Below are 19,140 nucleotides of genomic sequence, written 5' to 3'. Positions count from 1 at the left end.
TTCTAGCATGTCCCGTCATGTCTGCACCTGACTGTCAAAAGCTCTGAATAAGAGAAGTGCTGTGATTGTTTTATATTGACCTTGGGTGGCCTACAGGACCTGGCGTTTAACTCTGATATCATGGACTCAGTTTGGAGCTGACTCATTCCCGTACTTGGAAAGGGCAGTATTTAACCTTATACCTTTTAAAAGCAAGGTATAATTAAGCTCTAGTAAATTGCACAAATCTTCATTTTAGCTAAATTTTGACAACGACATGTATTAGCCATCCAAAGCCGAAAAAAAAAATAGAATATTTCCATTATCCCAAAAAGCTCTCTTGTGCCCCTCACTGGCTAATTCAACTTGGGTTTTATCACCATGCATTATTTTTCCTGTTTTAGAACTTCATATAAATGGATAGATACCTGTGTACTCTTATGTTTTGCTTCTGTCACTCAGCATGTTTCTGAGAATCATCTATGTTTTTGATTGTATGGGTAAGTCAGGTTGCTTACTAGTATTGTATTGTGTGAACACACAAAACTTTACCTACATGTTGCTGAACCCACAAGTAGTCTCCAATTTCGAGCTCATCAGTTATACTGCTTTGGTCATTTGTAAATAAATCTTTTTTGGACATACATTTTTATTTATCTCAGATTATGACCCAGGAGCAGAGTGTTGGTTCTTAGGACTGATGTGTGTTTGACTGTTAGAAATGGGGACAACCTAGAAGGCTAGGAGGAGGAGGGAAGTAAGGGGGTTCAAGATGGGAGGGGGACACATGTATACCTGGGGCTGACTCATCCTGAAGTATGGCCAAAACCATCGCAATATTGTAATTATTCTCCAAATAAAATAAAGTAATTAATTAAAAGAAATGGCCAAATATTTCTCCACAGTGGTTGTACTGTTTTAAACTCTGACGAGAAATGTACAAGAATTCTAGTTGCTCCCTAGCCTCACCAGTATTTGATGTCAGTCTTTTCAGCTTGGATTTAAGGTCACATTTCCTTGGTAATTTGTAGGTTCTTATTGTTCTTCTATTGCTGACTTAACAGGAATGTCATAGGTGAATTTCTCTCAGCTGACAAGCCCCAGGCCTTTGGGACCTCAGAGACCAGAGGGCCACAGATATACTTTAATCAGGTCTGCTTTTGGAGATGGGAGATGGCTGCTTTGCACTTGTTGTTCAGTTGCTCAGTGTTGTCCGATTCTTTGTGACCCCATGAACTGTAGTCTGCCAGGCTCCTCTGTCCATGGGATATCTCAGGCAAGAATACTGGAGAGGGTTGCCATTTCCTTGGGAAAGGCCCTATTCCTCCAATGGGGAATCTATTTTCTGTCCTGCCCCAACCTTTGGCACAATACTTCTGAGAACTTGGTGACACACCATGGGAATGATTTGATGGCTCAGCATAGACTCGCTCTGTGGCTGAACTCTTGATGTCGTCCACATGTCCGCCACACATGACCACTGAACTTTCACTGCAACTTGGCTACTTTCTCCTTACGCTTTCCGTCTGAATTTCATCTCCACTTGTCATTCTGCTGTGAGTGAGAACACTTAATGGCTCTCCTCTCACTTGGGACTAACTCATTGTTTTCTAGAAATTTGTTCCTTTAGGATTCTTTGCATCCTCTACTCTTGAAAGGAGTTGATAAAAGTTTGATTTTTGTAGCTCATCAGGCTTATTTTGGTGGTTAGAGTAAGAATGATGCTCTGCTAGGACTTTGTACATTTTAGCCAGAATCAAAAGTCCTGTACTCCCCACCTCCCCAACTCCATTCTTCTCTGTGATGTGCCAAAAATATTCTCTGGATTAAAGCCTAAAGACTGACATTGCTTTAGAAATCACGAGCCAGGAGGCTCACAGTAACCCAGTGTAGATACCCTGGAGCTAATAGAAGAGCCACACTATGTAACACTTTCATGTTAATATTTTAAAGATTAAAATAGCATCCATTAAACCATGATAGCTGTCACCCCCAAGCACATTACTAAACATCAGTGGGTCAAGCTACCTTGTCTATAAAATGGGAATAAAAAGAGTACTTGTACCATGGTCTTGCTGTAGGCTTATAGAAATTATATATGTAAAGAGCTTAGAGGTGTACTGCAAATGCCCGAGAAATGAAACCTTAGCTGATATTAATATTAATATATTAGGACTAATGACAGTTAGCAGTTATAGCATTGGAAGTTTTTTTTAACCAAGGACTTACTTATTCTCGCCTTTTTGTATTGCAGTGCATGCATGTGTGCTATGCTCAGTTGCTCAGTGGTGTCCAACTCTTTGTGACCCAATGAACTGTAGTCTGCCAGGCTCCTCTGTCCATGGGATTTCCCAGGCAAGAATACTGGAGTGGGTTGCCACGCCCTCCTCCAGGGGATCTTCCTGACCCAGAGATCGAACCTGTGTCTCCTGCATTGCAGGTCTTTACCACTGAGCCACCTGGGAAGCCCTAATTAAAACTTCAAGCTTTCTCTAGGGGTTACTAAGAGTTAACAGAGCCAACCAATGCTGTAGTCAATATGCTAGTTCCATAAACAATGAGATCAGAAAATTGTGACTTAAAACTTTGTGCCTGTGGTAACAGTTAATATTATTCAGCCATAACTCTGGTTCTCCTGCCTTTGGGTGCGATTGTACCTTCGTGTCTCCTTGACATGAGGCAGGCAGGGCTGCATGACTTGCATTGACCAGAGAAATATGGCTGCAAATACATTGCTTCTTAATGAGTCTTTAAGAGCTCATTTGTAACGCCTCATGCTTTCTTTCTCTAGCTGTGGGGACCAGCGATGTTCCAAGTTGTGGAGCCTCTGAGCAAAGGTGTTTTGAGTAGAGTCACAGCTGGGCCATGATGAACATGTAGGATAAGCTGAACAAACCTCAACTTTAGATGATGGAGAGTTTGGAGCTATTTGTTACATGCACATCACTAAGCCTATATTGACTGACTAGGGTACTTTTAGGATATGGTTCAGACTGTCTACTTTGCTCTTATTATGTAGGATTGCATCTGGTGGAAGCACTGGCTAACCAGAGAACTCCTGGATACCAAAGTTTGGGTGGAGGGGGAGCCAGAGGCATGGGTGCCAGAGAGTGAGTTTAAACCATATTAAGACAATGTGCCAAACATCAGGGTGTCAAAGTCTGTCCACAGATCAGGTGTGGGACTGGTGGGGGAGAGGCAGGAAATAGAGCCAGAAGGTTTGGAGCTGAGGAGAGGCAGTGATGGAGCAGGAACTGAGAAAGAAATCCTAGAACCAGGTAGGTGGGTTTATCCATGGAGTCTTATTACCAGCAAAGGGAGAGCTGAGGCACAGTCTCCTTGGGGACAGCTGTTGGGTGTGTGGTGGGCTACCTGGCTGAAGGTCACCGGGTCATGTCAGCAACTCCTCAGGGTGCTTTCTCTTTGGATGTACCCATCTTCACACCAGCAGGATTTCTGGGTACCCCAAGGTCTGAAGAACAGCAGAGAAAGTCCTTCTGTTCTGGGCATCTTTTGTGCTCATTCTTTTTCTTATGCTGAGGCTCTCCAGCTTCAGATTTAAAGAGAGATCTCTCTGATTAGCTGAATCACACTCTCTTTGCCAGAGAGAACCACTTCTGGAACATCAAAACACATATCTTGGCTCCCTTTGAGGGCACCTTGTCATTTAAATCATACGGAATGTTACAGAGCTATCCATGTATGTTTCTAATTGGGTCAGAGATGTTAACGTTGCAGCAGTGTAAGCAGAGCATTTTAAAAAAAATTCCTCCAGTCCTTTTGGAATTCAGCTCGTGGGCTTAACAGACATGTATTGACATAACTAACTTGTTCAACATGTCTTTCTGTAAGTTATAAGTTAGGGGAAAGTAAAGCTTTGCATTAAACTAACAGATGAGATTTTTGTATTAGGGATAATATACTAATATGATACACACTAAGAGGATACATAACCCAAAGTGAGGTTTCATCATTTAAGGCGAAATGACCTCCTCCTGGGAACTGAGGATTATTTTACAGGAAATAGAAATAATAGGAAGACTTTCTTGGCACTGAGTAATAACCTAGGATGTGAAATAACTTGACATGTGCCAATAGCCGTGTATAATATTCTTTGGTAGAAGATGATTGTCAAGATTGTATGGCAAATGGGTTACCAGGGCTGGAGAATGGACAGTTCCTGTTATGACACACCAGGGACCAAGCTTTTTAAAAGCTTGTTTCGTTTTCACTCTTAATCAGCGAGAAAGGTAGAAAATGGTCTCAAAAGTCTGTTTTTATCTGTGGCTATGAAGTGTGTTTTTTAAATATTATTGCTTATTATTGTTTTTATTTTGACAATTAACTTATTATGATAATAACATGCATTGACACACCAGCACATCCATCTATACAGAGTGGATGTTTAATAAATTCTTGTTGAAAGTCATTATAGAAATACATTTATAAAGTCAGAAATCTCCTTTGCCAGAAAGCTGAGAACTCTTCTGTAAGAAAAAAATTTCAGAGCAATAAGAAACATTTCAGTAGTTGGTAATATATGTGTGTATGATATGTATTATGCATATGTTATTCATACATATATAGGCACACACATACTTTATAGGAAACGTTTCTAAAGAAACATTATCAAATAATCTTTAGGTGTTTAGAGGAAGATTTGTACAAGAAAGGTAGATTCAAAAAGAAAAGCTGCCTTAATTTACTTTATTGCTTCTTTGCTAAAGGTATTTATTCAGAACATCAGAAGTAAAGCTTTAAAGTCAAATGTCTGGAGAAATTTAAATATATGTGAAAGCGAATGTTTAAATTGAAGAAGAATGTTGACAGAAATAAATCACTTTTAGAGAGAATTCCCAGGACCTGGTCCCTTTTAGGGAAGCTCTCCTGGTCCTTGTGCAAATACATGTTCCTTTAAAGTACTTGCCCACATAATTTATGGGTTTACGTCTGTATGCCTCTGTTTATTTTCGGTATAAAAATCCTTGCTTATAAAAAGGGTAGTTAAGTATGGTACTACATAACTGTGAGCCCTTTTGCCTGACTTAAGAGTTTGAACTTAAAGAACATAAACTAAAGTCAGAGGTAATTCAATTAACATTCTGAACGCACAAAGGTATGCTCGCTTCTCAGCTTTAGGGCACAAAACAGCCCCGTTAAATTATAGCAGTAATTACACCACACATGCACATTCTTTAAAATTTCATGAATCACAAGGCTGAGCTCTAATTTGAGATGTTTGTGTCTGTCTCTGGAGAATCAACTGAAATAGAAATCTTGAAGCCAAAGAGCTCAACTCCATGTCCAGCTTCACAAAACAAAACCCATCACCTTCCAGTCTCGGACACATTCCAGATTCTCCCAGTTTCCTTACCATTCATACTAACTCATCATTAAACTCTGTGGATGATAGCTCTGAAATAGCTCATGAATCTGCCTACTTCTGCCCATCTTCCTTGCCATCGTCCTGGTCCAGGATGCCATCTTCTCTCGTCCATATCCACATCAGTGGTCTTCTGCCTGTTCTCTCTCCCATTATTGTCTTCTCCAGTCTCCATTCCACGTTGCATAGACCCAAACTTTTAATGAAATAAGATCACACCTGGAAGGCTGCTGCAAGTCTCAGTCTACAGGTCACTTCTCCAGGCCTTTTCCTGGGTTCAACTCCCTTGTACCACCCTCCTGAAGCCCCTTGTAATTCCTCTGTCATAACAAGTGTCACATAGGATTGTAACTCCCCGGGTAGTTTTCTTTTTCAATATATAGTAAGCTCTGTGAGGGTAGGGACTCTGCTCATCTTGTTAATCCCAGAACTCTTGGCTTGCAGCCTGGGGTGAACTCTCAAATTATGAAGGAATTTATCATAACTCTTTAATATTAGGCCAGTTTAGAACCACAACAAGTACCAACACTTCTTAATGTACTAATATACTTCTAATACACTATTTTTCTCATGCTAGAACATTTATGGCTCTAAAGGAAAGTTCTCCAAGGTGTGGTGTATCCTAACAGCCCTTATTTTAATGAGAATAGTAAAAGTTTATAAATTTTTTCTTGCACTAAAGTTACCAACTTAAATTCCTTCTTTTGACTTTGAGTGAAGTGCTAATCATGAGATTTTAAAGCATTTTTATTTTAGGTATGCTTTATGATATCTTACTGTGAAGTTATCTAGAACTATGGTATAAAATGTGATAGGGAAATCTGTCCGTGGAATGTGTGGAATGGGGTGTGGCATTGATTTCCTTAACCCTGTTAATGTGTTAGATGACCTTTCATGTGTTTTTCTTATTTCTTCCTTTAACACCTTATTTATAGATTTTTTTTTTCCCTGTGACCAAAAAAATCTGGTTTGGTTTAGGCGTAGAAGAATGTGATGCAAGAAGAAAAATTACATGTGTCTTTCTGTATGTCTGTTTGTATGTATGCATATATGATGATTGATTAATGACTATTATTAGCCATAAGAAATATGGAACATGTGGGAGTTCTTGGAGAAGTTCATTCACAGCTCTATTGTTAAGGAAAGGTCATTGTCAGTTCAAGTGCATTCTTTTTTCCCCTAGCTTTATTGAGATATAATTGACATGTAACATTGTATAAGTTTAAGGTCAAATGAAATCTTGTCTTTATTGCAAATGCTAAAAATGAGTACTATTGAACAGACTCAGTCCATTTTGTAGAATTGTAGGAAATAAAAGCAATTCTCCTGGCAGAAGTCAAAACAAATATTTATTTAATTATTGTTGTTGTTCAGTCGCTAAGTCATGTCTGACTTTTTGCAACCCCTTGGACAGCAGCACACCGGTCTCCACTGTCCTCCACTTTAGTCATTGATAAAACTGTCCTAAAATCCCACAAGAAATATAAACTTAAGCATATTTGTATATACAGAAATAATTGTAGGTGGCATGGTAATAACCCAGGGTGAGGAGGAGAGGGAAAAGTAGGTAAGGGTATGGAAGAAAATAAGCAAGGTCCTGAGTTGATAGTTCTTGAAACTGAGTGATGAGTACATGGTGAGTTATTATATATTCTTCTGACTTCTGTATATGTTTGAAAGTTTCCATATACAAAGTTTTTACAGAGGAAAGAATTATGTAGAAGTGAAAACATCCTGAAGCTGATAAAGCTTAAGCCTGAGGACCACCACTGGATGGGTCCCTTCTAGAATGCTGGAAGGAGCCTCTGTCTTCAAATGGTCATATATTTGTGTAAAATTTGTGAATGTAATATAATTTAACTAAAGTGGGCTAAAACTGCTGTCTCTTCCTATTTCAGAACCCCCTCTGTTATACTTTTCTTCATGGTGTTCAAGAGGTCATGGGCTTTGGGGGGACCTGCTAAGGGAAAGTTGAGTTGGGGATATAAATACAAAACTTTAGGTGTGTTTACTTGTGGATGAAAAATACAGATACAAAATTCCAAGCTGTGACTTTGACACCCCCATGATTATTGGAATATATTTATTTTCAGTCTCTTCTGTGTATATTACCACTGGTTGTGCTAGCATAGGAATGGCTTCCAGGAAGACTCCAGTCTCTGTCCCTCTGACAACTCACTCTGTGTTATGACTTGAAGCATAGGACCACAGATTGTATTGGGGTATGAGTGTGCTCCGTGGAATGTGGCAGAAAAGTGTGTAGATAGTGAGGAAAGAAATAGTTTGAAATGTATGAAGCCAGAAATCATCCTGTGGACATTTTTGCTAATCAACAGATGTGTAAAATTACATGCATTGATTTTGGTTCTCATTGATACTTAGTTAAACTGGAAATCCTCTCCAGTCAGAAATATACTCAATGCTACAAACATAATTATAAATGCATCCTATTTTTGCATTTTGGTTGAAGTCAAGAGAAATATAATTTATCAAAATGTTGTGTCGATAGTGTACAGACCTCTACTACCAGAAGCATAAATTTGAGTTTCCTGAAGTTTGTTCAAGTTGAGTGTGTGTAGCTGCTTGAATATTCAGTCACTGGATCTTATCTAAAGCATTTTTCCCTGAAGAAGTGTGGGATCCTAAATTTAAAGAAACAGATAACTGCCTCTGATGCAACAAAATGACTTGCATGCATGCGCGCATACACACACAGTGGACTGAACCAGCAATGAGTATTAGAGGTATTCAGACATTAGTAAGTGGACGAAAATGTTGCAGCATAGTGAGTACTCTTGTGAACTGAAAGATTTTTGGAAGCCCCCTTCCAGAGTGACTTAGAATACGTAATACACTCCTTGAGGATAAAATTTAAAATAAAATGAAATCAGATGCATTTCTAGGTTTGAAACCAAAGTTTCTTACGACTTCAAATTTGAGCCCTTTGTGAAGATGGTTTCAAAGATAACAATCTAAGTGGTTTTTTTTAAATAGTCCCTCCAGAGAACTGAAGCATAGCCAAATCCCTCAACATAGAAAATTCACTTAAAAGAGAAAAGCAAGTCATCCTGTTTCACTTGGTTATTTTACCTTCCAAATATGGAATATAGGAATCTAGAAAGCAGGGTAACAGTGAGTTAATATTCATCATGTTTTGTTTATCTTGGCTTTTAAAATACACATTTCTTATATTTCTGGCTTGTATAATTTCTAAATATGCCCAAGCAGCCTTATAGCTTATCCAAGTTTTCATTTAAAAGTGAAAATCTTAGTCCATTTTTCTCCAGTTTTCCTTCTCTTTTCCCAAACATTGTTCATCATTCTTTTCTAAAAGTTTGTTTACCCAGAGCATGCCAGCAGGGTAGTTTGTTTTTGAAACAAAATTTAAACACATTAACACACAATCAATGATGTGTATACTACGTATGGGTGAATGCAATTACATGGTCCATTTATATCTTCCATAGCTAAATACAGGATGCCAGTTGTTTGTTGGTGTGCAAATGGTCATGCTTTTGATTAAATTATCTCCACTAGCTATGCTAATAATGGCATAGAAGTCTTTGCTTTTTCCTGAATTTTCTAGGATATTTTTATGTGTGGGGCTTCTCTGAGACAAGTTTCCTCAACAAACCTACCTCTTATGACTGCATTCAAATAAAGCTGGAATTAATGTGGTCAAAATTCTCCAAGCCAGGCTTCAGCAATACGTGAATCGTGAACTACCAGATGTTCAAGCTAGTTTTAAAAAAGGCAGAGGAACCAGAGATCAAATTGCCAACATCCACTGAATCATTGAAAAAGCAAGAGAGTTCCAGAAAAACATCTATTTCTGCTTTATTAACTATGCCAAAGCCTTTGACTGTGTGGATCACAATAAACTGGAAAATTCTGAAAGAAATGGGAATACCAGACCATCTGACCTGCCTCTTGAGAAACCTGTATGCAGGTCAGGAAGCAACAGTTAGAACTGGACATGGAACAATAGACTGGTTCCAAATAGGGAAAGGAGTACATCAAGGATGTATATTGTCACCCTGCTTATTTAACTTGTATGCTGGGTACATCATGAGAAACGCTGGGCTGGAGGAAGCACAAGCTGAAATCAAGATTGCCAGGAGAAATATTAGTAACCTCAGATATGCAGATGACACCCCCCTTATGGCAGAAAGTGAAGAACTAAAGAGCCTCTTGATGAAAGTGAAAGAAGAGAGTGAAAAAGTTGGCTTAAAGCTCAACATCCAGAAAACTAAGATCATGGCATCCGGTCCCATCACTTCATGGCAGATAGATGGGGAGATAGTGGAAACAGTAGCAGACTTTATTTTGGGGGGCTCCAAAATCGCTACAGATGGTGATTACAGCCATGAAATTAAAAGACACATACTCCTTGGAAGGAAAGTTGTGACTAACCAAGACAGCATATTAAAGAGCAGAGACATTCCTTTGTCTAGTCAAAGCTGTGGTTTTTCCAGTAGTCATGTATGGATGTGAGAGTTGCACCATAAAGGAATCTGAGTGCCAAAGAATTGATGCTTTTGAACTGTGGTGTTGGAGAAGACTCTTGAGAGTGTCTTGGACTGCAAGGAGATCAAACCAGTCCTACCTGAAGGAAATCAATCCTGAATATTAATTGGAAGGACTGATGTTGAAGCTGAATCTCCAGTACTCTGGCCACCTGATGCGAAGAGCTGACTCATTTGAAAAGGCTCTGATGCTGGGAAAGATTGAGGGCAGGAGGAGAATGGGACGACAGAGGATGAGATGATTGGATGGCATCACTGACTCAATGGACATGGGTTTGGGTGGACTCCGGGAGTTGGTGATGGACAGGGAGGCCTGGCGTGCTGTGGTTCATGGGTTTGCAAAGAGTCAGACACGACTGAGCGACTGAACTGAACTGAATGTGGTAAGGTAATCAACACTCTCTGTAGTGACAAGTAAGCCATAAATTTATGTGGCATAATCCAAGAACAGTTGATCTGGTGCTGTGGAAGGCTGTATTACATTCACCCATTTAGGGGCCCAGGTTCCATACATTTTATGGCTCTCCTCTCCTCTGAGGCCTCAGAATTTTACAGGATTGTTTTCAACCAAATGGTAGAACAAAGAGAGGTTGCCTGGAGAACTGTTTTGGGGTGTGGGTAGGTTAAGGACCTGACCTCATAGCTGATGGCCATCACCTCCACCCACTCTGTGTGGGCCAGGATTCATTCATATGGCCTGGGGGCATAACAGAGGAGGCTGGGAAATCAATAACATGAAGCCTAGGTGGATAAGAAAATGGAGTCTGATGAGTTCATGGCATTGTCTCTGCCACCATACAAGGTGACCTGCTCTGATTTCAAAGGTGCCAGGTACCAGCAAGGTTCCCCAACTATTCTCCTGTGGTACACTGATTCCTTGATTTAGCTTGCATTGAGGCTGAATGGAAAAAATAGATTTCTGTTAGGTGAGACTTGAAAATATTATCAGTCATTGAAGCTCCCGTGCAGAGGAGACTTTGAAAGCAGATCTCGTTTGAGGGTAGGTAGGAAAAATTCCCAGGGATATGGGGTACCAGTTTGATAGTCGGAATGAAATACTGCAGGGTGTGTGAGATGATAGATTCTTTTCCTACTTACAGTGGTCTAACTGCTGACTGCCCAAGAAGGACAGTGTTAAAACTGCTGGACCCCGTCCTTTCTCATTGCCACCACTGTTGTTGGTTCATTTCCTCTCCTGTAGTCTTAGTTGGGCTTTCCAGGAAATAAAGTCTGAGGTGGAGATTTTACTGCAAATAATTTATTGGGGAGTGCTGTCAAGGTTAGAAGTAGGATAGAGAGAGGGAAGAATTGAAATGGTCACGGGTTAGGAAGCTTTAGAGCTTTGGAAGTGTGTGAAAGTGTTCGTCGCCCAGTCGTGTCCGACTCTTGGCAACCCCATGGACCATAGCCCGCCAGGTTCCTCTGTCCATGGAATTCTCCAGGCAAGAATACTGGAGTGGTTGCCATTCTCTTTTCCAGGGGATCTTCCCGACTCAGGGATTGAACCCAAGTCTCTTGCGTTGCAGGCAGATTCTTTACCGTCTGAGCCACCAGGGAAGCCCTTAGAAGTTTGACAGGTCTTCAAAATTGTCTCAGTGACTTGAGACAAGGGAACCAGGATTTTATAATATATCCCTCTCCATTTGACAGTCATTGGATGCAAGCTGCACTCAGACAGGGAGTGTTAGCTAGGGTGAGGTGACTCTGATGGTTCCTAGAGAGGAACTCAGCTCTGAGTCACCAGTATCCCATATGCTGGCAGTTGTGAGTCTGTGTAGCACACCACAGCATCTACTATACTAGTGAAATCTATCTCTAAGAAATAGATTTAGACCCAAAATTCTACTTCAGAGATGATAATGCCTAGGCCTCTACCACTGCTTTTCTGTAAACCAAGCCCCACCACCACCATCTCAACTCAGAATTGAGAAGGAGTATGAAAGAAGAGCCCAAGAATGTGCTTGCAATGGCCATGGTTCTGATTGGCAAAGTGCTTTTGCTTTGCTCAAGCTGCCTTTCACATCCACCTCATACCAGCGTGGAACGGCCTCCTCATTTTGACTAGCTTACAAAAGATATCCTCATCCTTTCAGGTATATCTCAGTTTTGTGAGGCACTCTTTGCTTACCAGCATTCTAAGGGAATTCGCACCCATCAGAAATCTTTTCTAGTAATTGTTATCTAACTTAGACATCTGCTACTCATTAGGTACTGTTTTACATTGCTTGCTATCCTTTCCTGTGTGTATCTTCACCCCAAAAAGGAAGTAGTTGAGGGCAAAGGTTATGTTTTGTATTCCGTGAATCGTTATCCATGTTTAGCAGAGTGCAAATCTCAAGTTATTTCATTAGCTTGGCAAATATTTATTATGTACTTACTATGTTTAAGGCACTATGTTGGCAGCTAGGGGGATTTAGGTAAGAATTGACACTCAAGAAGATGATTCTTGATAGCAAGAGAGACAGACCTTTAGTTCCAATACAAGTTGTACTGATAGAAGTTTAAGGTGAATGGTGGGATCTAAACTGTCTGATGGGAAGAGTTGGTTCTCAACAGGGGCTAGGGTTGAGGGCATGAATCAAGGAAGGCTTCAAAGTGATTAGTAACAATTAATGTGAGGGTATAAAGAACTCTGAAGCCAAGGTGCTTGATTCAAATGATGATTATTATGGTAGAAGGTTGGGAAGCAGGAACAGACAGAGCCTAAGACTCTATGGTAGTGGGCATTAATTTATAGAACCATGGGTTTAGCCCAGGGTTTCTCAACTGTGGTGCTATTGATATTTGGGGCTTCACAATTCTTTGTTGGGGGGCTATCCTGTGCTTGATAAGTTTTTAACAGTATCCCTGGCTTCTACCCACCAGATACCCATAGTTCTCCTCAGATCTGACAATCAAAAAATTCTCCAGACACTGCCAAATTGTCTCCACTAGAAGTCCAAATCATTCCTAGCTGATTCCTGGCTGAACAACTTGGCTAGAAACTTTAGCAATAGGCAACACTTGCCATGATAGCAGCTTCTCCGTGAGCAGTGGACATTGCTGTTGTGAGGTAGAGAAGTTAGGAGTCTGTGTTTAATGCTAATGGAAGTCCAGATGCTAACACTTTCCCTTGGGAATAATGCACTTGTGGTGGGTGTTGTACTATGTACTCTTGATGATCTTTCCACCTCACAAAATATCTCTAAAGTTGAAATCTGGTATATGGACCTTATTTTCCCCAAAGTTAATAGCTCGGCTTTCTCAAGTGTTTTTTATGGAATACATGGTCATGGAATAAAAAGATCAGAGTTAATAATCATTTGTTTATTATTTTTTGGAAACTTTGACCAGCAGGGAAGTATGAGGATTTTTAGAAATCACCAGGGTACAGTGAAAGTTGCCAATAAAAATGTAAAATAATACAGATGTTGTTATGAAGCAGAAACATGTTATGTTTTAAATAAATCAGTATTCTTAACTATTAGCAAGAGAACTTGAGTTTTTAAAAAAGAACAATGGTATTATAATTTTATTATCTTTTTCCTACACATCTGGAATTTCGAAAAAAAACTTTTTGAATTAAAAAAACCCATTAGATTATTTAAGTCACTCTTGAGTTTAATTGTACTTTTGAGAGTATATGGAAAAGTTCGGCCTCCAATTTCTTCTCCTTTTACAGAATCCTCCTAGTATTTTGAAAGAATTTATCGAAGAGTTACTGCCTGATACATATTTAGGCAAAATTCAGGAATAGTCTACAAATTCGCTTTTAAAGTCACACATTCATTTTCTTATATAACTATAAAATTTTCAAAATGAGGCAAGTATGAAAAAGAAAACAAATATAAATTATAATATTCTTATTTAATTTTTGTAGCACTTTTTTTTGTTATATTTTAGAGGTTCCTTAACTCTAAAGTGCATAGAAATCATAGAACTTGTTTTAAAAGCATGTTCTACATGCACTACAAAAGAAGGGTAAAGTGTGGGAATTATATTACACCTAGGAAACAGCATTCTACCAGGTACCCCAGTTGCTCCTGATTCAGATGATCTATTAAAGCATTTGGAAAAACTGATATGGCATTCTTATGTTGCAATCATGTCTGTATTATACATTGACTAGTTAGAGGAGGGAAGAAATTATGGATTTTTGCATTTGTTTTGTCTAAAGGAATCCTGGCCCTTGTAAACATTAATTCTTTCTGTAACAGTAAGCATCTATTTAAAGACATAACACTCATTTCAGTGTTGCTGCAGCCTTTTGGGTTATTTTCCCTGGATTGGTAATTGTTCAAAGTGGTTTTGCCTTTGTTATTTATGACAGGTACATGACAAATGCATTTAAGGATTAATAATCTTTGGGTGGGAATACAAATTGATATAGCCACTGTGGAGAGCAGTAGGGAGATTCCTTAAAAACTAGAAATAAAACTACCATATAACCTAACAATCCCACTACTGGGCATATACCCTAAGGAAACCATAATTGAAAGAGACACATGTACCCCAATGTTTGTGGCAGCACTTTTTACAACAGCTAGGACGTGGAAGCAACCTAGATGTCCATCGACTGATGAATGGGTACAGAAATTGTGGTACATATATACAATGGAATATTATTCAGCTATAAAAGAGAACACATTTGAGTCAGTCCTAATGAGGTGGATGAATCTAGAGCCTGTTATACAGAGTAAAGTGAGTCAGAAAGAGAGAGACAAATGTCATATATTAACACATGTATATGGCATCTAGAAAGACGGTACTGATGAACCTATTTGCAGGGCAGGAATGGAGGCTCAGACAGAGAGAACACACTTGTGGACACGGGGTAGCGGGTGAAGCAGAGGATGGGACAAATGTGGAGAGTAGCATGGAAACATATAGATTACCATGTGTAAAATATATAGCCAGTGGGAATTTGCTGTGTGACAGAGGGAGCTCAACCCAGTGCTCTGTGACAACCTACAGAGGTGGGATGGGGTGGGAAGCAGGAGGGAGGTTCAAGGTGGGGGGGACATGTGTATACCTATGGCTGATTCATGTTGATGTATGGCAGAAACCAGCATAACCTTATAAAACAATTATCCACCAATTAAAAATAGATAAAGAATCTTAAAAAAAGAAATTATTCAAGCTAAGCACTTTGAAAAGTACCTGGCCCTCCATCATCATCATTGTCCCAGATATAGGGAGGGAGGGTCAGGATGGGGAACACATGTACACACATGGCTGACTCATGTGAATGTATGGCAAAAACCACTACAATATTGTAAAGTAATTAGCCTCCAATTAAAATATAAAATAAGTTTTAAAAAAAGAAAAGCTTACTAGAAGTTCTTTTTCAGAAGGAGTATCCATCTTCCTTTACTCTGTGACATGTGTTTATCTTCCCTTTGGCTGTTAACATTTATTCACCAATGAAAATATAGCACCTCTTACCAAAAAAAAAGAATAATCTTTGAATAACTTGAAGACTTGTATTTCTCTTGATGTTAATTCTACGCAGGAGGTAATGGGGATGTGAAACACAGTGTCAGTGAGGAAGGGGAGGAGTGGCATAGACCTGGATGAATTTGGGAGGCAAAATCTGTAGTAGTTAACATCCGTTAAGCTTCAAGGGTGAATGAGAAAGGGATGTTCTGGGTGACCTCAAGTTCATGAGCCTGGGAAACTTGAGGAAAGCAACAAAGAGGAGCTATGTTGGGGAATTTGGGGGTTTGGGGGCAGGGAATGTAAGAAGAGAAATATGATGCAAAGTTGCAGGGATCAGAGTAATCTGTTAGCAATGTGTACATGTTAGCAATGTGTACATGTTTAGTGATGTGTATAAGTAACTTATAAATTGTTGAATCATGCTTAAGAAGTTGATCAGTCTGAAAGAGAAAAACAGGAACCAAAGAACTGAGTAGACTAACCAAAAGAGAGCAAATATTAAAAGAGGGCCAAAAACTAAACTATGTGGTGTGTCTTTATTTAGACACCTGAGGAGGAAAAAAGGGAATAAAGACAGCTAAGAAATGGACAGAGAAGAAATAGGAACACCAGAAAAAAAAAATACAACCTGTTCTGGAATAAACACTTTGGGAAGAAGATATGTCCAAAGCCAGAAGAATCAAAAGAAGGAAAAGGTTGAAACAAACCTGTTGAACCTGGTGCCCAGAATTTCTTTGGTGACCTTTGATGAAAGGTCAGTTCCTTAAGTAGATTTAAATGAAGTCAGGAACTTAAGACAATTTAAAATTCTTCACCATTAGTTTCCTTGTGTTTGTTGTTGACTTCTGCCTGCAGGGTACGTATTCACCTGCAGGTTTCCCTTGGTAATCCCTTCAATGTGACCAGTTTAGTATTCTGATGCTCTTCTGTGACCCTTATTTGAAGCTCTGTGAATTAGGTGGGATGCTTCCGTGAAGTTAATTGGCTCAATTGGCAATTCACACCCAAGGCAGTTTATCTTCTCCCTAGTGACCTCTTGATATGCCAGGAAATGAGAAAATGAGAGGGGAGTTGAACTATTCATCTATAACCCTTTTATCTAATGTCCATGGTGTAATCCCTCTCCCTTTTGCTCATCTAACACTACCTCAAATATCAAAACCACCCAGTTCAACCTACTGGATCCCTGAAACAGCTTTGTTGTTGTTCAGTAGCTCAGTTGTGTCTGACTCTTTGTGACCCCATGGACTATAGGCTTCCCTGTCCTTCACCATCTCCCAGAGTTTGCTCAAACTCATGTCCATTGAGTAGGTGATGCCATCCAACCATCTTGTCCTCTGTCATTCCCTTCTCTTTCCCAACATCAGGGTCTTCTCCAATGAGTTGCTCTTCGCATCAGGTGGCCAAAGTATTAGAGTTTCAGCTTTAGCATCAGTCCTTCCAATGAATTCCCTGGGATTCCCTGGTGGCTTAGACAGTAAAGAGTCTTCCTGCAGTATGGGAAGATGCCCTGGAGAAGGAAATGGCTACCCACTCCAGTATTCTTACCTGGAAAATCCCATGGACAGAGGAGCCTGGCAGGGTACAGTCCATGGGGTCTCAAAGAATCGGACAAGACTGAATGATTTCACTTCCTCACTTTTCCAATGAATATTCAGGATTGATTTCCTTTCGGATTGACTGGTTTGAAACAGCTGAACAAAATGATATAATATAAAATGATATAATTCAGATATTTGGCAAAAGCACATGATGGGGTTGATGTGTACCTGCTTCCTTTCCTATCAGTGAATCCTGTTGCATTACCTACTTCTCTACTGGCATGGCTTCATAGCATGGCATAAGGCCATGAACCTTTACTTAGATTTGAAAAGCTAAGTCATTGGGAAGTTGCAAGTTGAATTTGAGCCCTGACTCCATTGAAAATAATATTTCCACCATACCATGCTACCTTGACAGATAATCTTTCAAGTTTTGCTTTAAGAATGAATAGTTAACATTTTCTTCCTGCTGCCTCCTATGGTACATAAGTACAGTTAAGAAATAAAGCCAAGAAAACACATATTAGCTAATTGATTATGTATGACCCAAATGCTTAGGAATGAAAAATTTAGCCATATGCCCATTCATACAGCATACGTAGCTAAGAACAAGTCCTAGTTTCTTAATGTACCTCTTGATAAGCTAAAAAAGGACCATAATGAACTTATCTTCTATAACACATCTCTTATGTTTTAAATATTTTATATAAAGTCAATTTGTGGCATTAAACTTCTACAGCCAGATTATGGGATCTGACAGGTCCCTCTTTGTAAGGCGAAAGTTGAAAATGTCTAATTCAGAAGCATCATAAATTACTTATACATAAGTTAAAGTTTTTAAAGTCTCATTTTTGGATTGTCCTAATTTTCAGAGAAGGAATGAGTTTGGAGAGCAAAGTGTAAGTATAGTTTTATGAGCTATCAACTTATTTCTAGATATGGGGATGTGGAATACCCATAAAGCATGCTGGGGAGCTGTGTATTCTTTCTGGATTGGAAGGTTGTAAGGCATGGGCTAGGGTTAGGTTGAAGACACCAAGTCTAGGGGAAAATGAGAGTTTGGTAAGGTATGGGAATGTGTCCAGGTTATGTGATCTGGCTGCTGGGTCAGAGTGGTAGTCACTGAGAGGACAAACATTCTGGTTGTAAATGAGTCCCCCAGAGAAGGACCTTAAGTGGTAGCTTTTGGTTTATGGGAAATGGCACCCATCAATCACTCAAGGGACAGAGTTGGCAAGAGTTGGGAATGGGTATGGATGGCAGGATAGTTCCAGGCCATCCCAGTGGAGAAATCAGAGGATAAAAATGCTGGTTGTAATGGGAATTATGGGAATTAGGATGACCAACAGTTGGGTTACACTGTCTTCTCCTGGGGGTAGGATTTGGTACTCTATGACTACATTGTCACAGAAACCCCACAGCATTGAGCCTACAGTGTTAACCCCAGCTACAAAGGGCTGAGAAAAAGAGAAGCTGACAACTTCGAGTCTGTTGGTCTTTGATCCTGTAGTTCCATGGCCACAAATACTTTACTTGTATGTGTTTGTGCTTAGGTCTCTCAGAAGTCAGCAAGGCATTGTGAACATGAGCATAGACTGCCTGGGTTCAGCTGTGGGCCCTTAGATAAGTTATTTGACCTCTTTGTTCTTCAGTTTCCTCATCTGTAAGTTGAGGATGATAGCACCTACATCATTAGTTGTGAGGACTAAATGTGTTAATACTTGTAAATATTTGTAACCATGACTGGCCTAGAGTGAATTCTGTCATTACTGTGTTGTCAGAACTAAAAATAAAACTTCATCTGGGTTAGTTGGTCCATTTGTATCAGCTTCTCGCTCTCCCAACTCATTCCTTCTCTGAAAATGAGGACAGTCCAAAAATGAGACTTTAAAAACTTTAAAATTTTAAATAAGGGCATTGTTTAAAATGCAGGTTCTGGGATGTTATACCAGACTTAGTCAAATTCTTAAAGGTGATTCTAGGAGTCTATTTCTATTTCAATATATTTATAACAAGTCTGCCAGGAAATTCTATTGATCAAAGTCAGATTTGGGAGTTAAATAGGCCATGTCTCTGGTTCACTTTATGTTTAAGGTCATTAGCAAGTTATTTTTTGATTCACTTCTTAAGAAAGACCCTCAGTACATGGGACCAAAGCTTGCTTACTTAGTCCAAATCTTATTTCTTTGGTATAAGAAAGAAAATAAGCAAGCTAAACTTTCTCCCTCATCCTACTCCAGGTACAAATATATCACTTATGAATTTTAGAATCTAGTCTCAAGCAACATTTTGG

The sequence above is a fragment of the Muntiacus reevesi genome, chromosome X, assembly GCF_963930625.1.
Source record: "Muntiacus reevesi chromosome X, mMunRee1.1, whole genome shotgun sequence".
NCBI lineage: Eukaryota > Metazoa > Chordata > Mammalia > Artiodactyla > Cervidae > Muntiacus > Muntiacus reevesi.
The sequence above is the reverse complement of the archived record's forward strand: the minus strand, read 5'-3'. Positions refer to the sequence as shown.